The sequence below is a fragment of the Vanellus vanellus genome (assembly GCF_965231255.1).
Source record: "Vanellus vanellus genome assembly, chromosome: 1".
NCBI classification, from domain to species: Eukaryota; Metazoa; Chordata; class Aves; order Charadriiformes; family Charadriidae; genus Vanellus; species Vanellus vanellus.
In genome coordinates, this window is record NC_138905.1 from 68,938,667 (window position 1) to 68,959,403 (window position 20,737).

Sequence of the window (20,737 nt, forward strand, 5' to 3'; positions counted from 1 at the left end):
GGTCTTGGCTGCACCAGCTGCCTGGTAACACTCATGGGCACAGCTGGGGCTGCCTGAAAGGTGAAGGGGAGGGACTGTCAATCACAGGAGTGTCTGGGTTACCCCAGGACCTCACAGGTCAGGTAAGTGGAGGTACAGCAACTGCATTTATAGGCAGTTGTTTCCTCCGTCTCTCTTGTGCCTGTTTTCCAAGTAAACATGACCTAAACGTTGCGAACAAGTGGCTGAATCCCAGATGTGCATCCAGCCTTGAGTCAATATCGGGATAACGTCTTACGGAGTAATGTGCCTGGAAAGCCCTGCTGTGCAAAGGCCGGTGAGACTGTCCTACAGAGCATGTTCCTGATGAGACCCGGACCTGGGTCGTGTCTCCAGGGGAGCAGAGGACAGTCACAGCTTCATGGCATAAGACAATCCGTGACCCCCTGCAACGCTGGAGGAAACAGGCTCTACCCAGCGTCCAGTCTCCAGCCACATTTTGAGGACGTGGGAAATTGCCTGAGTAATGTCACTATAAAATCTCAGTTTTCTGGCATTTTTAACTGTTCTAAAGAGAATAGCATTGCAACACAAGGTCCCACTGGTAGAACAATGTCCATGTTAAACACACTCCACCACATTCTCTGCAGCTATCCTGAAGCCCTGGCAGAGCAGACCTCCCCAAGTCTGGACACTTCCTAACCAATTTCTCTCTCAAAGCCTCTGCATTTCTTTCTCCTTCTGTCTATCTGTGCAGCCAGTTTTTCTCTGGGCTTTCTTGCTGGCCTTGTCCCTTCTTCTTTCTGTAGATTTGTCATTTCAAGAGGTTCTTAAGATCCCAACTTGCTGTTTCCATACAAGTGACTTCATGTGGGACAGGAACAGGCGTCCTGATCTCAGTGCCTGGACGTTCCCCTCCCTCTGCTAATTGGGTTTCAGCCACTTGGGCTTCAATCAGGCACGTAAAGCAGCGTGTGGAAAAAGGATATGTGGGGATTAAGGGTCTCGGGAGCTTTGAAAGGACGAATCCATCGGCCTTTTGGTTCCCAGTCTGTTTTGTGTTCGCTGGAGTGTCTTTGGCTGAGAAGGGGATTCGTGATTCCCGTCAGGCCAGGGCGTGCCTGGCTTTTGCAGCGCCGTCCAGATCAGCTGAATGAAACCACATGCCACAGAAATTTAACCAGTTACTGTACAGCAGGGTACCCTTCGGCCTGAAAGTGGTACAAATGCCATTTCTGAACGGCCCGTCTTTTTGAAAGAGGAGGACGAGTGAAAGGCAAGAGTCGCAGCCGCCGCCAGCGGGAGAGCACATCTGCAGGGAGAGGAGCACATCTGCAGGGAGAGCACATCTGGAGGCAGAGCCAAGCCGAGCTGCCGCAGCCCACGCCGGCGCTGGCTCCTTGGTGTGTTGCACGGCCGTATCCCCGCAGGCTGACTCATATTTTGGATGGCCCATAACAATAACACTGTTCGTGCTACAAAGCGAAGATGCCAGATGCCTTTTGTGCGTTATCAGGTTACATTTTTATGCATTGTGCAGTAAAACACAACAGGGCATCTGAATAAAATTGTCCGCGTTGGCTGCAGTTACTGTGAGACAGAACAGGCAAGGCAGCAGTGGGAATGGGGAATGGTCAGCCCTGGGATCAAACACACACAAGTTTAAAACGTTTCACTTCGCACATATTGCAAAGATGGGTTCATAGGGGTGTGCGGAGCGCCAATCTTACCCGGGGTCCTGATGAAACGTGGGCCTTCTGCAGTGTTCTAGCCAGGATGACTTTGTAAAACCCTCTTTTCTGAATTACACCGGTCAGGGAAACTGCTGAAATCACATCAGCGACCCACTGGGAAGAGCAACGTGTTTGGGATCTCCTGTTTCCAACAAGATCTGCTGCGCCTGTGCTGTACAGATGCCTTCTGCTTACGTGGATTGATGCTATAGGTACATCAGCTGTACCATGCAGGATTGCCCAAAACAGTAATTACAAACTGTTACAAACTGTACAAACTCATTAGCCTGTGCTAATGAGGTGATCTGCATATGGCTAGTGACCTTTAGAATGGACTTTAAGATACCAAGTAGCCACTCTTCTCATTGGGCTGCAGGATGTTTAGGAATCTTGGGCAAATGGCCAAAGTCCTCTTTTTTTACTGTCTTTAAAAACCTTCAAACCCGAGAAAGGGCATATGCCCTGGAAAACTAAATATACTGTAGCTGCATATACTGAAATTAATTGCGAACCATTTTTTTTTCCTTATCAAGCAAACAGAGCCATACACCTTGTGTTGGTAGACTTTATTTCTGAATATACTGATGATGTATTACAAAAGGGAACAGCTGGGACCAGCTTGGGTGTAGCATGTGGTTCTGTGGGTGTGGGCTTTCAATCCAGCTGATTTTAAGTACATGACTGGTAGCTTTTCCCAATGGGCCACAACTGCAAGCATTAAAACTCTTCTAGATTAATCACTAAGTTAAATACTTAGTCCCAAGTTCTGCAGGCTGTTTGTGTGAAGGTGTCACTTATTCCAGCAGAGATTCAGCTCTAAGAACTTCTATGGACCTTGTGACAAGGCAAGTTAAAAAATGTTTGGTTTCTTTATGTATTGGGACAAAGGATGGGTTGCTGTTGTAGCTCAAAACCCTCCCTAGAAGGATTTTTGTTCAGCTTGCGTAAACCCTTCATTTTCTGTAAGGGTGCACCATTTTGGGGAACCACAAGTCTTGGAATGTATATGAACGCTCTTAAAACCTCTTATACAATACATAGAAACTGTTTTTAGCTTTAAACAGTATATCATCTTCTTGCCCAATGTATTGAAATGCACATGTGCAGATATCTTTATGTGTCTGTGCCCATCTGTGTGATAATATGCGTGTATATATACAGCTGCACACTGAAAACCATGTTTCAAGAATACTAAACCTGCAATGCCAAAGGTCTGGAAATTAGAAAATCTACTTGACTTCATGCCTAATAGGTCCATGATGAAGTTTTCAGTGATATATTTATGAAACTATTTTTTTGCTGGACCTTTCCTTCATTAAGTGTGCAGGGTGAATAGATTTCTTCAAATCAGTAGTTGCACAAACCTTAGCATTGCTGTCATCCGTGCTTCTTCTAAGACCACCAGTTCTCTCTTGCAAGCTTCTTGTTACTCTGATTCTGTAAATCGTCCCTCGCATTAGTGACCACTGAGACGTCAAGGAGGCTGCTCCGATAAAGAAGTAATTGCCCGTTTTTTTCAAGAGACACAAGTTTATATCTTTTCTAACATGATTCTAAAAAGAACCAAATTCTGATATTTGGGAAGACCCAGACTTCAAATTCCACAGCTCACGAGCGTCTGGAGATTTGGTCTAGCGCATCATCCCCATCCAGAGCTAAATTGGACTTCATCTCTTCTATCTGTACATACTTTCCTTTGTTTAGGTCGAAACGAAAAATCTTGTTATTCCAGGGATATGTGCATCACGCCCTTAATTGGGTACTTGGCTCAGTTTAGTTTTGCACATGTAAAAATACAATCTGGTTCCTTTTAACCATACACCTGCATTTGCCCAAGCCTTCCGTTCGCTTCAGTGCTCGTCCCTGTCTTGACAGAGGTATCTAACCCTTCTTTGCAAAACATCCACCAAGGGTGCTTAAGACCACAAAGCACCTGCAATTCAGTTGCTTGTGAGCAGACCTCTGCTTCTACCTTCACGCCTACACCGGCCACAGCCCAGCACCATCGTGACAGCAGCTTGGGCTGTTGCTCCCTGGGCATGCCGGCACTTCCCCGTGCAACGCTTCTTTGAACTTTAATTGCCCCCACTTATTTCTAATGAGTTCGATGATCGAAATCCTCATCTAGCAAAGGTGACTCCTGTTTTTTCAGACACACAGCTGGACATTATCTATGATTAGACACCATACGCAGCAAAGACTGCCTGAGGCTTGTTGGGGAGTCAAAAGCTTAGAGGAAGATCTGGTTTGACATTAAAATGAAGGTAGCGATGTTCTTCCTCTGTTCTTCCTTATTGTCTACAAAACCCATTGCCTTTCTCAGCCAGGTCATTCCTCAGCAGCACAAGTCTCTCGCAAGGTCCTGTATAAAATATTGGAGACTCTACCTGACAGTTAGAGTGACTGTCGTATCACAGAAGGGGCTTGTGTTCGCAGATACTTGTAGACTGCAGTTACTAAGAACTGCAAGATGCTAAGTCAGGTATTTAATGACTTGGAGGACACATGCAATACGTGCATATGGGATTTAAAGGCTAAGTGCAAAGTGCAGAATAAGGTAAGTTTGATTCCAGCATCTCATTTTTTTTGGTCCCCATGTGACTTCCATCAGCAGTTCACACCATTCTATTAATTAATTTAGCATTAATAGTTACTAGGAGTATTTTGGTGGTGGCGGTCATTAAAGTTTGGGAAAGCAAAGGGTACAACTGTTAAGGATGTTTTGAACTATTGCTACTTTTGCTGATATCCTTCGTTGCTGTAAATTAGTGTATCTTGCCTTCAGGTATGTTTTCCCAATCCAAGTGGTAACAGTAAGGTTGTTTTCAGAGGGAGCTGGGGCTCAGCAGCATAGAATCATAGAATTGTCTAGGTTGGAAGGGACCTTTAAGATCATCAAGTCCAACCATCAACCTAATGCTGCCTAAACCACCACTAAACCGTGTCCCTAAGTACCACATCTACCTGTCTTTTAAATACCTCCAGGGATGGTGACTCCACCACTCCCCTGGGCAGCCTGTTCCAATACTTAACAACCCTTTCAGTGAAGAACTTTTTCCTAATATCCATCCTAAACCTACCCTGGCGTAACTTGAGGCCACTTCCTTTTGTCCTGATGCTTGTTACTAGCTAGAAGAGGTCAACCCCCGACTTCTCTACAACCTCCTTTCAGGTAGTTGTAGAGAGCGATATGGTCTCCCCTCAGCCTTCTTTCCTCCAGACTAAACAACCCCATCTCCCTCAGCCGGTCCTCATAAGACTTGTCCTCCAGACCCCTCACCAGCTTCGTAGGTGAGGGCAGAAGCAGCTGGGAAGCTCCATAGGCCTGTGTCACCCACCAAAGCGAAAGCAGCTCAACTGTTTGTAGGGAAGGTGCTTTATGCATCGCTTACCACAGATAAGATCAAATATGCAAGTACAGTAAAACTGCCACTTCACCTGGTCCAGGCAGCTCACAACCTCAGCGTTATCAGCGGTTGCTTGATATTAAATGTTAAGCCCTCTGAGAGACACTTTCAACGGAAGCAAAAAACACCATGGTTGTTACCAGAAGCTGTAAAAACTGCCCTTATTTCTCCTCTGAGGAAATGTGGCTTTGTGGTAGGTTACCGTGGGTGGGGATCAGAGTAAAGTTCTGGCCAAAGAGAGCAGTTGGTGGCTGCTGTCGCCTGTACGCACAGAACGTACCCAGCGCAGGCCGGGTTTCTTCAAGGCCAATGTTCAGTAGAAGAAGGGAGCTAGATCGCTTGGCTCTCCTTCTGCAGTACCAGAAATGGGTGTCTTCATTGCTGCTTTCTCACCTGATCTCCTGCAGAGGGGAAAACGACCGCAGCGCTGAGTGGCTTTTTCTGTACAATTTTGACTCTACTGAGGAGTTTATTTGGGGGACTAATCTTTTATGCATAAATCCAGAAGAATGATGCTTGTACGGGATATCCTCTCTTTTTTTTTTTTTTTTTTTTCTTGTTTTGTAACATATTTTAGCGGAATGCAGCTGAAGTGGTAACAAAGATATTAACGGATTTGCACGGAGCTTGGCTCTGTTCCCAAGATGTCCTCTTCCCTGCGCCTGGCGCGACTGCCAAATGCTCCCATTTTTACAGATCCTTAGGGCTCCAGAGACGTAAAATGAACCAGGATAAGTGGGAATTCATGCTGTTATCTTGATTGTCTGCATAAGAGGAGGCCCTGAAACAGGGGATTGTATGGAAAACCAAGGATCTCCACTGAGGATGATATATGACCGTGGCAAGGTCTTTCGGCTACTCAGCAAGGAAGGAGAAGACAATGGTGGCTGGCAGCTACTGTTTCAGTGGCCAGTCCGGCCCAAACCATGACACGTACTTGACTTAGATTTGCGCTGGGCTAAGAGCATGCGAACTGCCAATTGCTAAAGCTCAGCTAACTTGCAGCAATTTGTTAAGTGGTAGTAACTCCATGGTTTGCATTGTCTCTTCAGATGACAAACTAACAAAACGCTTTAAGGCAGTAGCGCCCCATTTTTCAGTACTGTCAGCTTTCTGCGTGTCTCAGAAAGCAGCACCCATTTTTGTTATCTTTATTTTTTTTAATTCAAATCTGTTAAACACAAGGGGTTTGCTGGTTACTTTGGACAGCCTGCAAAGCTATCCAACAGGCGTGACAAACGCAGGAGCTGCAGCCCCAGAGCACGTGGTACTGCTGCTCCTTCAAGAGGAGACAGTAGGGACTAAGTTGCTCTATTCACTCTGGCTTCTGCAAGCTCTTTTGTGACCATTTCAAGTCACACAATGCCGTAAGGACCCTATTTTTGCTGCCCCAGTGGCATGGGAAATGCAAAACACTGTCTTGAGCACAGGTAACAAAAACTCTTTCCCGTTGGTGTGTTGAGGCCGGCATTCAATAGCCTCCATCACCTCAATGACATTGCACACAATGAATTGTCCTTCCTACCAGTGCCCTCTGAGGGGTCCTCTCCTGTTAGTTTGGCAGCAATGTGACAGCCTGAATCCAGAACGGATTCCTCGCTAGACCCAGGGCAGGAGAGGTACAAGAGCCTGGAGGAACCCCGAGGAAACGGCAGAACCAGGGTTTGCCAGCAAAATATAATGCAAGTTCACAGCTTCCATTGGGAATACATGTCCACAGCCATCCCGGGGTGGCAGAGAGGGATTAACGTCTTCAAACACCCACTGTCTGTTTGTAACCCACGGTTCTTCGTGGACCTGAGGAGGTGTTCGGCTGCTCATCCAGCCCACAAGCCCGGTGCGCCGGGGAGAGGCAGCGGCTGCTGGCTTCGCACCAAGCTGCAGGAACGAGCGTTTTGCCAAAAGGTGGATGTTAGCGATGTGGTGCACCTGGTGCAACATCAGTCCTTACAATCTCCCCCCAGTAGCCCAAGTTATGCACAATGACTTCAAGGTGGCAGAGAAAGGCTGCTCCTCGCCCTTATGGTTGGAGGCTTTAATTTGATCCCTTTGTTAATGAAGTGATGACTCTTGAAAACAAGAGCAGTAACACAATTATTTATGCTCAGCTGTCAGAAGAGTAGATCAAAGCTATCTATAGAGCTGCAGACAAATATCACCACGGATGACCCAGAGGCTTCCTTTGTGTGAAGTGACAGACCGGAGCATGACTTCATTGGGAAACCAGTCTTAGATCCATACAGCAAAGTCACCCAGCCTAACGCTGACCCAGAGCTTTTCTCTGTGTTTGCTTACAGCCGGGTAGCGACAGGGGTTAGAGACGATGACGCCAACTTTCCCTGTTTTTGTTTTTCTGGTAAGAGGCCTTATTCAGCACAACAGTATCGCTTATGTTCATCGTTGCATGTGCAATCTTAAGATGATATCTCGGCAAGTTCAGACGCGACGGAGGCCTTTGGGTTGTGTCGCTGCAGGGTGTGTTGCAGCCTGGCGCTGTGCAGCGAGGGTGTCGTGGATCATTTGGGAACCTCTGTGGATGTGTGAGGAGTCAGAGGCGTAGCAATCACTTCATGCCCAGCTTGGAGCCAAACCTGACTGGATCCCCGCCACGCAGGGTGTCTCAAAGCACATCCTCACCGTAGCGCTGACACCATAACTGCTAACATCTTCTCAACAGAGAATAACGAAGGAGATGTAAGAAAAGATGGAGAGCAAATCAACCAAAGACAATGTCAAAGGCCAGCTGCCCCCTTGGCTCCAGCAGAGCTCTGTCAGCACGTACTGGCTGCGATTCAGGCCTCTAAAAGGACTACTGATGCCCAGAGGTTTAGCTGCTGTGTGCTTGGGAAGCTTCCCATAACTCACTGACAAAGAATGATGTGGTCACCCCTAAGGCCCAATTTTATATACTCGTTAAGGATCGAGAGAGGCAGATCTGGGCCCTCTGCACCACACAAAAGCTCATTTGCTCTCCATAGATCTCTGTGCACAACGTTATTCACGCTACTATAAAAGGGATTATACACAAGCCATATGCCGAAGGGTGTTGAACACATTATAATCTTTCGTGATGTTTGCTTCTTCAAATCACAGCCCCTGAAGCCCTGCGATGGAAAGAGGGTCGCCATCTGCATTTACAAAAAGAGAATTCCAGCTCCCGTTGCTGGAGGGAAATGAAGAAACACGTAGCTTCGGTGAATAGTAAAGGCTCAGAAACAAGAACCAAATCCACCCAAAAACCAGCCTTCCTGAGTAAAAAAGCAAGACCTTATGCATGGAAGCAAATATGTTTCGGGGCATGAATCGTGGTGTCTTCAGTTTTTGTGGGTTGGGGGTTTTTTTGGTTTGGGTTTTTGGGGGAGTTTTTCTTTGGGTTTTTTGCAGGTGTGTATAATTACTGTCTCGGGATTTGTTGAAGCATTCAGTGATTTGGCTTAACTTCAGATGCCACAAGTGGTGTTAGCAGGTAGGCGCTCTGTGCATCCTGGAAAATCAGTGTCTCAAGCTGAAAATTCAGTTGTGACTTAAGGATGTTGACCGCAGAAAATACAGAACACATACACAATTGCACTTAAATTATATGGGGGAACTCTATGTCTTTAATTTTACCTTTGCAAGAGTACACGACAGCAATCTGAACTGGAGCTCATTGGTTTATATGTCTTTAGTTTCTTGCATGTGTAAATACACACATACACACTTTATTCCTGAACGAGCCCTTGAAATGTGCCAAGGGCTGCTTGTGCCACGGGAGCATTGGTATCTGTGTGCATCCCTTTGTCTGGTGGCCGAGCACCGAGACCGTATTCAACACAACATCCGAGTGCTTTGGAAGAAAACCATCTATTGCCATGTGGTTTCTTCTCTCTTTGTATCCTGTGGCTCCGCTGGTGCTTCAGTTATTATAGTTTCCTTCCCCGCCTACTTTGCGTGCTTTAATGCTGATGTTTGTGTAAGCCCATATATTACCCATGCTATATATATATTTGTTTAGAAGCTACAGTGTCTAAGAATTGTATTCATGTTCTCTTCAGCTTGTACTGTGAAGGTGAGACTATTAAGCAAAGGCATTTGTCATCAGAGGACACTTTGGAGCCTACGAAACGCGGTGGTTTTCACACAAAGGTTTTATTGTCATCGGGTTGGTTTGCAGAATGATTTGTGAGCGGCAAAGCCAGGAGCTACAGAGCCCATCCTAAGCCTCGCTTACGCTCTTCAGTTCATCCCTGGGCTTTGTGGGACCCAGAAATAAAAGCAGGAAATGCGCTGCGGTTTTTACCAGCTGTAAATAGCGACCATCCCCAGGCTGTGCGAGATCCGTCCCAGGGCAGCGTCTGCCTCCGGGCAGCAGCACTAGCAATCACTCGCCTGGCAGACATACATTATATCCCTCCCGGCGCATTGCCCTAAGCCTCCCTCTGCAGTCCCAGCAGCTCTGTCCCACCCTCCCCTTTTGCGCGGTGACGTTCCCGACACCATCCAGGCTCTGCCTGCTGTCCCTACTCCCTTGTGGCATGGTGGCACTGGTCGCACCCTCCTGGCTTGGCACCTCAGCACATTTCGTTCCCTTCCCTTGCCACCTGCCAGGCCGCAGAGCGTGTGCCACCCGCCCCAGAAGCCAGCTTGCGTCACCTGCATGCCCCCAGGGCCACCCAAGCAGGGCGTTGGGCTCATCCCCGCAGCCGGGAGTGCCCAAACCAGCGGTGACGCAGAGAGGCACTGAGCAAGCCCAGGGAGAGGCTCTCACGTTGGGTTTGGGGGATGCTTCTCCCCCCCCCCCCTTCCCCCCATGCCCACCTGTGGGGCCAGGCAGGGGAGAGGGGGCTTGAACCCTGCGAGCCCGTTGGCGTGAGCCCACCCGTCTGCACCGTCCATGGGAAAGCCAGGTGTAATGTGCAAATTGTGTTTGTTTCCTCCCTTAGCTGAAGTTGCTCTGTGGTATTAATCCCAGCGATTATGAGGAGAATAATCCCCTTTCACCTCGTCAGTGCCAGATCCAGCCAGAGGCCGGTCTTGCTTTCGAAGAAAGAAATTACAGAAGAATGTTTGAGCAAGCGAAGAAAGAAATTACAAAGGGAGAAGATCAGAAAGAAGGGGGGAAGAGAGGAGAAGAGGAGAAATGGAAAAAGCGAGAAAGAGGAAAGGAGGAAAAAGGAAAAGGTAAAAAGAAAAAAAGAAAGAGATTAAATGGGGAAATCGGGGAGCATGTAGTGGGGTGAGGGAAAACCTTAGTGTTGGCCGGGATTCCCCTGGTGCCATCCAGGGGAAGTAAGAAGCAGCCCAGCGCAGAGGAACACCACACCACCCCCCTCCAGCTGCCCCCCTGAGCAGCCGGAGGCCGCAGGAGAGGGGGGTGCTGGGGCTCGTCCGTCTCTGACAGATCCCAGCTAGGGCCTCTCGTGCACTTTCCCCAAAACCACCCGTGGATGCTCAGCTGTTTGGGGACATCTTCTTGCCAGATTAGTGGGACTTCAGCATCACCCCAGTAATCTGAAGGGAGGGTGCTGGAAGGGCGACTGCTCCCTTCTGACTGCGTGGGGCAGGAATTTGGGTTTTCATCGTTCCCTGACAGTCGAGTGTTGGAGGGAACCCTCTGTCACAGCACCCAGGGTGAACGGCCCCAGCACCGTGGGCTCAGTGTCCCCGTGCCCCAGCCCGGCTGTGCCCTAGGGTTGCTCCTGTCCTCGCAGGGCGATGCTTGTCCTGCCTGCAAGCGCGCAGGAGTGCGCTGTCACCTCCCCGTGCACCTCTGCCTGCACACACGCATGCACACGGAGTCACACACGTGCACACCCATGCGCTGCTGCTGGTGAAGCCCCTCACATGGTTGCTATCACAGACCATCTATAATTACGCCGTGGAGCTCATTACCACAGGAAGCAGCCGAGGCCAAGAATTAAGTAAGACTTTAGAACAGGATCGGCCATTCGAACAGACAATAAGAATAGCCAGAGTTGTCATAATTCATGCCGATAAAAATTTTGGAAAGGATGTACAACTCTTCGCCTCGGGGTTTAGGCCAAGTAGAAGAGACCAGGAGACTTGGTCTGAGAGGAGAGGAGTGGGGGGCAGATTACCTCACCGTCTGGCTATGGCCGTGGCCCTGTGCCTCCCCAAACCACATAGCCCTTGTCCTTACCAGTGGGAGGACACAGGGTTTGGTGCCCTGGGTTGGCCCCAGGGGTGTCTCCTGTCCCCCTTGCCCAGGAGAGCCATGGGGCAAGGCAATGCCTACCTGCCTGTGGGAGGGAGGGAGGGAGGGATGGGGATGCTTTCCCAGCCCCACGGGACAAAACCCTACAGGGCCCTGGTCCATCCCCATGGCCACCATGGAGACCTGGGGCAGCTCCACCCTGCCCCCACGCCAGCCCACCATCAGGGCCAACCCCGTGTCTCTGTCCAAGCTGGCAGTGAGAGCTGATGGGACTCGGTGGGAGGCTGGTCCTCCCTTGGTCACGCAAGCTGGGGCTCCTCGCTGGGGGCCACCGAGGAGGGCAGTTACAGTTTAACTCACTCAGCCCACAGACCCCACTGTTGGGAGCGCCTGTCTAATGATTAAAGCACTAAACGAGGAGGTATGAACTCTGCGTGCTCTCCCCAGCCTTGCTACCGACTTACGTGGAGCCAGGCAAGTCAGGACTTCACCCCACCGCAGCCACCAGGTCTGTCTGGTTACGGCCACATCCTTTAAATCCTTGTCTCTTCCAGAGGGTTGCTCTTTATTTGATTTCTTGGTATTAAGGACCTAGTAAATGGCTCGGTTCACCCCTTTTTTCAAGGATCGGGGAGGAAGAGAAAGGAGCTGCGAGGAGGAGGGCTGCAGCCGTAGGAGAAAGCCCTGGTACCCTGAGCCCCCCTCCACGCTGTGGACCTCGACATTCAGAAATGCAGCTCCAGACACCGAACCCCTTGTGGGCACCTGACGGGCTTCCCAGAGCTGCTCTTCAGAGGACCAGGAGGGCAGGGACAAACCCAACAGACATTTGTAGCCGCTGAACGTGAAGACGTAACCTGCCCTCTCGCAGGGAGGCAGACATCAGCCAGCATTGCAGGCTGTCTCCACCTGACCTCTGGAGCAGCCCCCCCAGCCAGCAGCAGCGTCCAGACAGGGGGGATCACTCCCAGGGACCCCGCTAGCGCATCACCGAGGTGAGGAAAGGCAAATGCACACCATGCAGTTGCTGCTTTGCCCTTTGTGCCCTGCGCCGGCGGAGGGGAAGAGCATGCTTAGAGAGATCCACCTCCAAAGGCAGCAGCTTCTGCCCACCCCATGGAGCCCCTGTCTGGCTCCTGTCTCTTCTCAGCGGGGTGTCCCTGACTCCAGGATGGATTTTACTTGGTGATGTCAGGCCAGATGAATCCTGGATTAATTGACCGTGGGTGAAATCGTGCTTCGATGGTTAATGTTATACTTGGGGCTGGGAAAACTACCGCAAGATCATAGCAATTAGAGCTGGAAATGATTCAAGTCATCTAATTTATTTCCTCTCTCCCCCCTCATTGTGTCTCCCGGGGATGGGGGCAGTAAGGTTCCCAACAATACTTCTCCCTGTGCGTTGTCTGGTCCTGTCTCCCTGACTCAAGGAGCCGAGCATCCACGTGTCCATGGGGAGACAATTCCGCCGCTTGAAAGACGTCAACTTTAGGAAATGTTTCAGAAGTTTCGCCTATATTTCCTTTTGTGGAGTGCCACAAATTCTCAGGTCATGAGCTTTACGCCTCAAGGAAACTGGCTGCTTCCCACGAGGGCAGCAGCTGGGAATAAGGTGGTGGTTTTCTTCAGTGTTTGCAGGGGCAGGTAGAGAACATGCAGGTGGGTCAATGAAGGTTTTCACACCTGCAAGGCAGATCAGATCAGGTAACTCATCTGGAATGAGCCCTCCTTTGGCAGGAGCTCAGGATTACTTTTTTTTTTTTTTCCATTTCCAGATTTTTATTCCATGAATTCCACCTGGACTCATAAAAATCTCACTGCTGGAAATGTGTCCAGTTCCCCACAACAAATTCATTCCCTTTGACTTGCTCCTACTACTGCTACTAATCCCACCACAGGAGTGTAGGGCGAGTGGTAATTAAATGAGAAAAAAAGGTCCAATTCAATGAAAGAAGCGTAGTAAGCACTCGAAAGCTCTTGCAAAACAGGCATCATCTCGGCCTTGGCTCAGCCCTGCATGAAGAAAGGACACAGGACCATCTGACTAGGGGGAAGCTTATCGTGCAGATGCAACAGGGATGGAAGAAACTTACCAGGAGATCAGAGCTTAGGAACACCACAGAAATGCTAGACTGGGCCTACATCTATGTTAAGAAAAGCTGGAGCCACGTGGCTGACTTTCTAGTGACAAGGTCTCCTCCTTCTGAATATATTCTGCAGGTGCATGCCATTAACTGAGAGGGACTTACGTTCCTTAGACATTTGAAATCGTTTTTCTCTGCCAAGTGAGCTGAGTATTTCCACATCTCAAACAGTTTGAGCACTTCCCCACCCTCTTCCTGCTCACCAGCAGCAGAGGCCAGCCAGGTGAGAGACACAAGATCCGTCACTGTAGTAGAAGAGAAAGAGGAGTCTGAGGGCAACTGGAGCCATAGGAACATTTCGGACAGATGAAGAGAAGTAAAACTGCTTGTCATGTCCAGGGGGCTGCATGGGTTAAGCTACTTTTTACAACTGATCAGATGTAACATCTTCCCTGGGTGTGATGTGACAGTGACTTCCACCGATATTAGTCACATCCAAGACTCTGGTCATGGAGTAAAGTCCACACCCCGTCCAGTTCCAGATGTGGAAACTGCTCATTATTAAATCAGCAAGGCTTAATCACATTGGGACATCTAAAGAACATCTGGACAACACCTTCGGCAGCTGAGACTGGACAGGAGCCCCTCCTACTGGCAGCTGGGCCCCTGGTACCTAGTGAGGCTCACAAGGGTACAAGTGCCCTTTCCTCATCTGTCCTCCTCTGTAGATGGAGGAATAGCTTCAGAGGACAAAAACTATGGTATGATATTCACAGGGTGGTGTTTTGGTGGAGGATAAAGCAAACTTGTAGGGGAAACTAGAAGAAAAGAAGGCAACCAGCATTTCTCCTTCCCAGATAAAAATATCAAAGGCATTTCAGCAGAGAGGACAAAGTGAGGTAAAGCAATAGGTGGTCTCCTGTCCTCACCCATCCACACAAGCACCATGACCAACTCATTCTGTGGTTTTTGTCCTCAGCACTGGCAGTAGTGGAAAGTCACTTGTGAGACACACACCCTTCAAGATGGACCACGTACCTTGTTACTGCTGGCTGAGGGCCTCTTGCCTCTTCTCCAGCCCTTCAAGTGGCTAGCCAGGGGCCTACTCCCACCCAACTTTTGAGGAGCGCACCGTCAGCTGTCCTTCCTGCCCCTTGCTGGCATCCAGCACCACCAAGGGACTGCCACACGCCTAGATGCCTCCCAACATCTCTTCTTGTCCCACCTAAGGAGGAGTGGAGACAGCAAGGAAGGATTAAAGCTGCAGGAAGTCCCATCTTCCTCATGGACTACGCTGAAGCCATCATGGTCTTTCAATAAGCTGGGATCTTTTCTGAATAATCCACGCAGTCATAGCTGGAGGTTTTAAGGAGCACATGTATCCAGTCCTGCCCGTACGTCTCTGCTGTTGGTCCTACAGTGGCTCTGCCTTCCCCTTCTGCCACCTCTAACCCTGATGTAAGACCCTGTCTCGGGGTGCCAGCCCCAGGACGATTCCCATGAGGACCGATGAGGATCTCTGGCCTGCTGACCCGTTGTGGCCATCTGTCCCTTGTAGCACCAGAAGTCAAAAAGCACATTACTCAACAGGCCAAGTGATTTGTTACCAAGCCTCAGGTCTGTGACGCTCCCCTTCACACCTCCAGGTCCCCAAGAAGAGACTCTGCTGTTTGCTAGGTCCCCAAAGGAGCACCCTGTCCCTGCCCTCCGCAGCCTTAACGTGCAAGTTAGATGTCTGACAGATGAGCAAGGAGCAACAGCCCATATGGTAAACCAGCTTTACATCGGAGCAAAAAAGCTGGCACCTAAAATTGCCTGCAGCCAGCTGCAATTTCAAGACTGCCTTTGCCCTCTAATTACTTGCTATTTGCTGTACCAACTATTATCTTCCCAGTTACATAGTGCTGAGGACAATGGCTCCTTATTTCCTACCACAAACACTGGGTTACTATTTACCTCCAGCTGGACCTCTTCTATCTCCTATTCCCATTAAAAGAAAGTATCATTAATGACTACAGTGATGGGAAACACTGGAACAGTTGGTCGTAAATTAAGACACTTGGAGCCTTCAATTATTTGTACCATGTAGCCTGTGTTCAAACATTTACCTGCTCCTCGAAGAATGCTCACGTGAGTATTTCCACTCTGAACCCGAACGGATGCTCAGGTTTGAAACCAGGCACTCGTGTAGGGGTGCGTGCCACAAGCTACACTAAATCCCAACCTCGTTCAAATCTGAGTAATTCCAGGGAGCCAAATGCCTCCCTGATGTAACTCCCTTTGGATGCTCATCCGTGTGCATGTGTAGATGCAGCAAGGTGCTCCTTGCACTGTGTGCGAGGCTCTGCAGCTCCTGCCGTGCAGGGACTTTGGATGCCTGAATCTGTGGGGCCTGGAGATGGGGATCCCGACACAACAAGTGTAAATCCTGCCTTCCTTGGCTGCTGCAGAGCTGTCACCAAGCTCGGAGGCTGGGCGTGTAAATCCTGCCTCTGTGTGCTGAGATGCCCAACGATCCCAAGCACTAGGCACCGCTCTCAGTTACAGCACCATAAATTTGCGGTGATCCCGCTAATGCCTGTGCAGCTACTCCCTACTTCTGCCAGGAAAAGTGAGAACAGGATCTGGCCGTGAATCTGTGAAGTTTTACGGGAGGAGAGGCGGGGGGGGGAGCCCCCGGTGTGATTCCTGGTGTTGCAGGCAAGGGATGGATGTGCCTGTTGAGAGCCAGCCCCATCAAAAGCTTCACGCAAGCTGTGCGCTGCCTCCTCTGCCAAACTTTGCCAGCCTTTTTTAACAGCGTCCCCGAACCAGGCTTTGCCTCATTCGCACCTTCCCTGCAACCCGTCCCTGCCCGCGCTGGGAGACAGATGCCAAAAATCACGGCTCGGATGAAACAGCAGGTCACCGGGTCAAAACCCGTCCTCTGGCCAGAGCCAGAAACCCCACTACCCACGCCAGAGGGGCTTTGGCTTTCAGCACGTTGACTCCCAGGCCAGGGGCCACACGGGCAGGGTGCCCATGAAGACCCGCAGGGAGGGATGTGCGGCTGTCTGCTGCACAGGGCGGTGGCGAGTTGGGCACTTAGGGACGGTGGGGCCCAGTGGCCCCGGAGGCAGGGGGGGATGGGGACCACTGCAGAGGTGCACTGGGAGTGACCCCCGAGTGACTGAGAGCGCCTGCGGGGGCTTTGCTGCCAGGCACGGCGGAGACTGCAGGGACCAGAGGGCCGCAGGGGCCGGAGGGAAGGACCCCCCCCCGGTCCCCGCGGCCACCCCGCAGCGGCACGGCGCTGTCCGGGGGTCTCCTCCGGCCCCCTCTGCCGCAAAGGGCCGCGGTGTTTCCCCCCCGTGGCCCTCCCCACCCGATGGCGCGGGCGCTCCCCCGATGGCAGCGGGCTCCCACCTCTCCCCCCGACCAGCCCCCCGTCCCCGGGGCCGCCCCGGCGGGGGAGGCCGCCGCGCCCCCTCGAGCGAGCCCCATCCCGGCGGCGGCGGCGGCGGTGCCCGCGGCGGGGCGGGCGCAGGGCGCGGGGGGCGGGCGCGGGGCGGGGGGAGGCGGGGCGGAGGCGGCCGGAGCCCCCGGGATCCGCCGGCACCTCCCGGGCCCGGCACTCGCCGCCGCCGCCAACTTCGGCCGGGAGCCGCTCTCGGTGCCGCCGTTCCCGGAGCTCAGCGCGCCGCCGCGGCGACGGGGAGGGCAGCGCCGGCAGACTTCCCCCGCTCCCCTCTCGCTGCCGGCGGGGGGCTCGGCCCGGCGTGGCGAGGGGGCCGCGGCCCCCGGGGCAGGTGCGTCCCCTCGCGGTCTCCGGCCGCCGCGACGCCGCGGCGGGGGGCGCGGAGCCCCGTGCCCGCCGCGGGCGCCCGCTCACCTGCCGCCGTCGCCGCCGCCGCCCGGGGACGCGGCGCCCGGGAGATGCAGGTAGGAGGCGGCCCCGGCCCGCGGCGGCGGGGAGGGCGGCGGCGGCGGCGGCGGCGGCGGGGGGAGGAGGCCGGGGGGCGGGAGGCGTTTCGCCGTGCCGGGCGGCGCGGCTCCCCGGGCCCGTCCCGTCCCGTCCCGTCTCGTCCCGTCCCGGGGCCGAGCGCTTCCCTGGGCGGGCCCCGAAGGGGCGGGAGGCAGCGCGGGCAGCGCCGGGGAGTCGCTGCTTTCTCTGAGCCGCGGCCGCTTTTCGCCGCCGGCCCCCGGCCCGTTACGGCCGCCGGTCGGGGCTGGGCAGGGGCTGCGGGGGGCCGCGGGGATGGGGCCGTCCGGGCTGCGTGGAGCTTCTGCGGCGGGCGGCCCCGGCCGGGGGAAGGGGCCGTTGGGGGGCCGAGCCGCAGCCGTCGGGGGGCAGCAGCCCCCGGGCGAAGCACCGACGACACGGAGTACCGGAGGGGCGACGGTGGCACGGGGCTAGGGCCGGTGGTGGGGTGGCTCTGGGGTGGCCATGGTGGAGTTACTGCGGTGGGAGAGACCTGCTGTGGCAGGAGAGACACAACCCGGTCGTGAGAGGCTGTATTCTGGCACAAAGGACATTGCTGGGGTGCAAGAGATGCTCCTCTGGTGTGGCAGATGTTGTGCTGGTCAAACAGATGTTCCTTGGGCATGACAGACATGAGTTTGGCAAAACAGACGTTACTCCGGTAAGATGGGCGTTACCCTGAGGGGAAGGATGTTACTCTCGGATGAGGGCCCTTTCCCTGGGTGTGAGCACAGCAGCTTTCCCGGGAGCACCCAAGCCCCCAGCCCATGCTGTCCTTCTCACTGATGTGCCTGCGGTGTGGCAGCGTGTGCTGTTACGGGTCGTGGCACGTGGTGTGGGAGAAGGCGCTTGTGCATGTGGCTACACAGACAAGTAGCATCGGTGTGCCCAGTCTCAGTACCAGGGCATGAGCATCCCGGTCATGTCCGTAACAAACACTCTGTTTCATGAAACTTGTTTTCTTTTTTTCTGGGAATTATGGTGCAATACTTCCCTTAGCGGTATGGGTAAAATAACTTCCCCAAACATATTTTCGTGCGCTGTGACACACTTTGTTGCCCCATGTTTTTTGTACTTTCCCTCTGTCATCAGTTGGCCTCTCTATCCAACTTTTACCTGCCTCTTAATGCTTTGCTGCCTGAACTCTCCATGTGTGATCATTGTCACCTTTGATGTGCTGCCTGCACCCACGTACTCACCTGTTCATCTTTGGGGTTGGCTTTTTTGTGAAGGAGCCATTTCTCACACACGTACCAGCATTTATGTTTTCACCTCATTTTCTTCATAGCCAAAAACTTGGGTGCTTGTGCCTGTGCAGGTTCCTTGTGTGTTTCTGTTATAATCTGCTCTACCACACTTCACCCCCACATGTGGGCTGTCTTGCACCGATGCCTCCTCATCTGCCTACACGTCGGGGGCTCTTTCCTGTTGCCCTTTTATTTGGGTTGTGTCTGCACAGCCTTGGGCACACACGTGTTAACGGGTACCCAAGGTATCTCCTTCCTTTACGCTCTTCATCCATCTGTCCTTTCGGAGCCTGTCTGGTACATGTGTATCTCTAACGTCTCCCCCACCTTCCCCTGCAGGTGGGAGGTCTGCAGGGGGGCACCAACACTCAGGCGTAAGCCTGTCGTTGCCCTTCCTTCTTGCATTTGCCACTGGGCACCAACAAATGAGCGGAAGCGACGGCTTTTTCTGGTGATGGCGGGTTTAACCTGTGGGTGCCTGTCTTCTGTCACGTGCACAGATGCTGTTGTAAATGCAGAACCCAGCTGGGTACGTGCTCTTCTTCCCAAAAGAGAAAGAAGTGGGCTTTCTCAAAGTTGACAGTAGAGACAGACTCCTCTTCAACCAGTGTCCTGTGCGTGGACACCTGGGTTTATCCAAGGTGAAGGTTGGGCACTGCAGGAATTCAGGTGGAATTTTTTTGCCCCAAGCATCCAGCATATGGTGTAAGTTGCCACATGTGGCAGTGAAGCTAGCCCATGTATACTTGGGTTTTTTTCCTCCTTCTTCAAAGAAATTAGCCAAGTATATGAAGAGAAAAGCATGAGGTGGAACTGCCAGTGCAGGGTAGGAGGCAGAGTTGGAGAGGAGAGCTGGCTCTGTTCCAGCCATGGGTTTCCTCTGCTCCCAGGCTCCATCGCTTGCTCATGTTCCAGTGCCCAGGAGTGTCTGCGAGAGATTCCTCCCTTTTGGAAAGGAGTCCCTCCATGGCTCCTTCTGTGCCTCCTCTCCTCTCGGTAGCTGTAAGCAGCCCATGTCCTTTCCCCTGTCTCTAGTGCACATACAACGAAAACGTCCTTCCATGTGTGACTAACCTCCGTTTAGGGAAAGCTGAAGTTGAAATCATGGTTGCAGGCTCCCAGCCTTGAGAAGTCTTCTCTCTCGGCCCCTTCCCTCCCAATCTGCCAGAAATCACATCAGTTGGAAAAAAATTGAAGTTTTGAAAGACCTGGGTCTAAAAAGTTGGGAGTTCCTAGTTGTTTTTTTATTTTTTCCCATGTAGTAAGGTATGTCCCAATTGTATTTTCCAGACATACTCTGCAAAGACCAGAAACACACCTTTTTAAAGAAAAATTCACATTCTTGTGGAAGTCTCCACGAGCTTGGACTTTTAGGAAGAGATCAAATATTGTGAAATTAAAAAAAATTAATAAATCAGTGCAGTCACCTTTAAAGCTATTTGTTCCTTTCTCTAGCCCCATAGGCCCCTCTGTTTCTGGGCTGTTTCAGATCTTGAGTCTTTTGTCCTGAAGTTGTTGGGTTTGGGTTTTAAGGCGTGCAGGGAAACCAGTTCTTTTCTGAAAACTGCATGATTGCTCATTTAAATGAATATAAATTGTTGCTATTCATAAGAACTTCTTTCTAATGGCTGATCAAAGTTCAAGTGAAAACCATTCCATCATTTCCAAATTAATTGGACACACACACAATAAGCATTTCAGAGAGACTTTTGAACACAGTGCTGTTAAAATCAGGATGCAGATAGCCAAGGCATGTTGTCATGTAAGACAGGGCAGTCCGTGACTCGCTTCCATTTTTTGCAGAGAAAGAGACCTTCACTTGCTGGAAAACAGCATACAGACTTTGTTAAAACTGAAGGCAGCATGGAGAAGAATCACGGGAATTTTTTCTGGACTGGAAAAAATCCTTTTGTAATGGGAAATTTAAGGAATGTGGACCTAGGTAGCGTTTCAGAAAGAAAATTAAGAGGTAGCACGGTGTGATACCTGAGTGCTTTCAGCGGCACCGAGAGCAGCTGGTACTTGGAGAGCTTTCTAATTCAAGAGGAGAACTTTGTGGCTGGGCGTTTAAGCTCTATACATTCACATTAGAAACAGGCAATGTTTGTAACAGCGGGGTGATTAACCAACAGAACAAAGGCGACGTTAGCTTCTCCAGCTTTTAAAACCTTC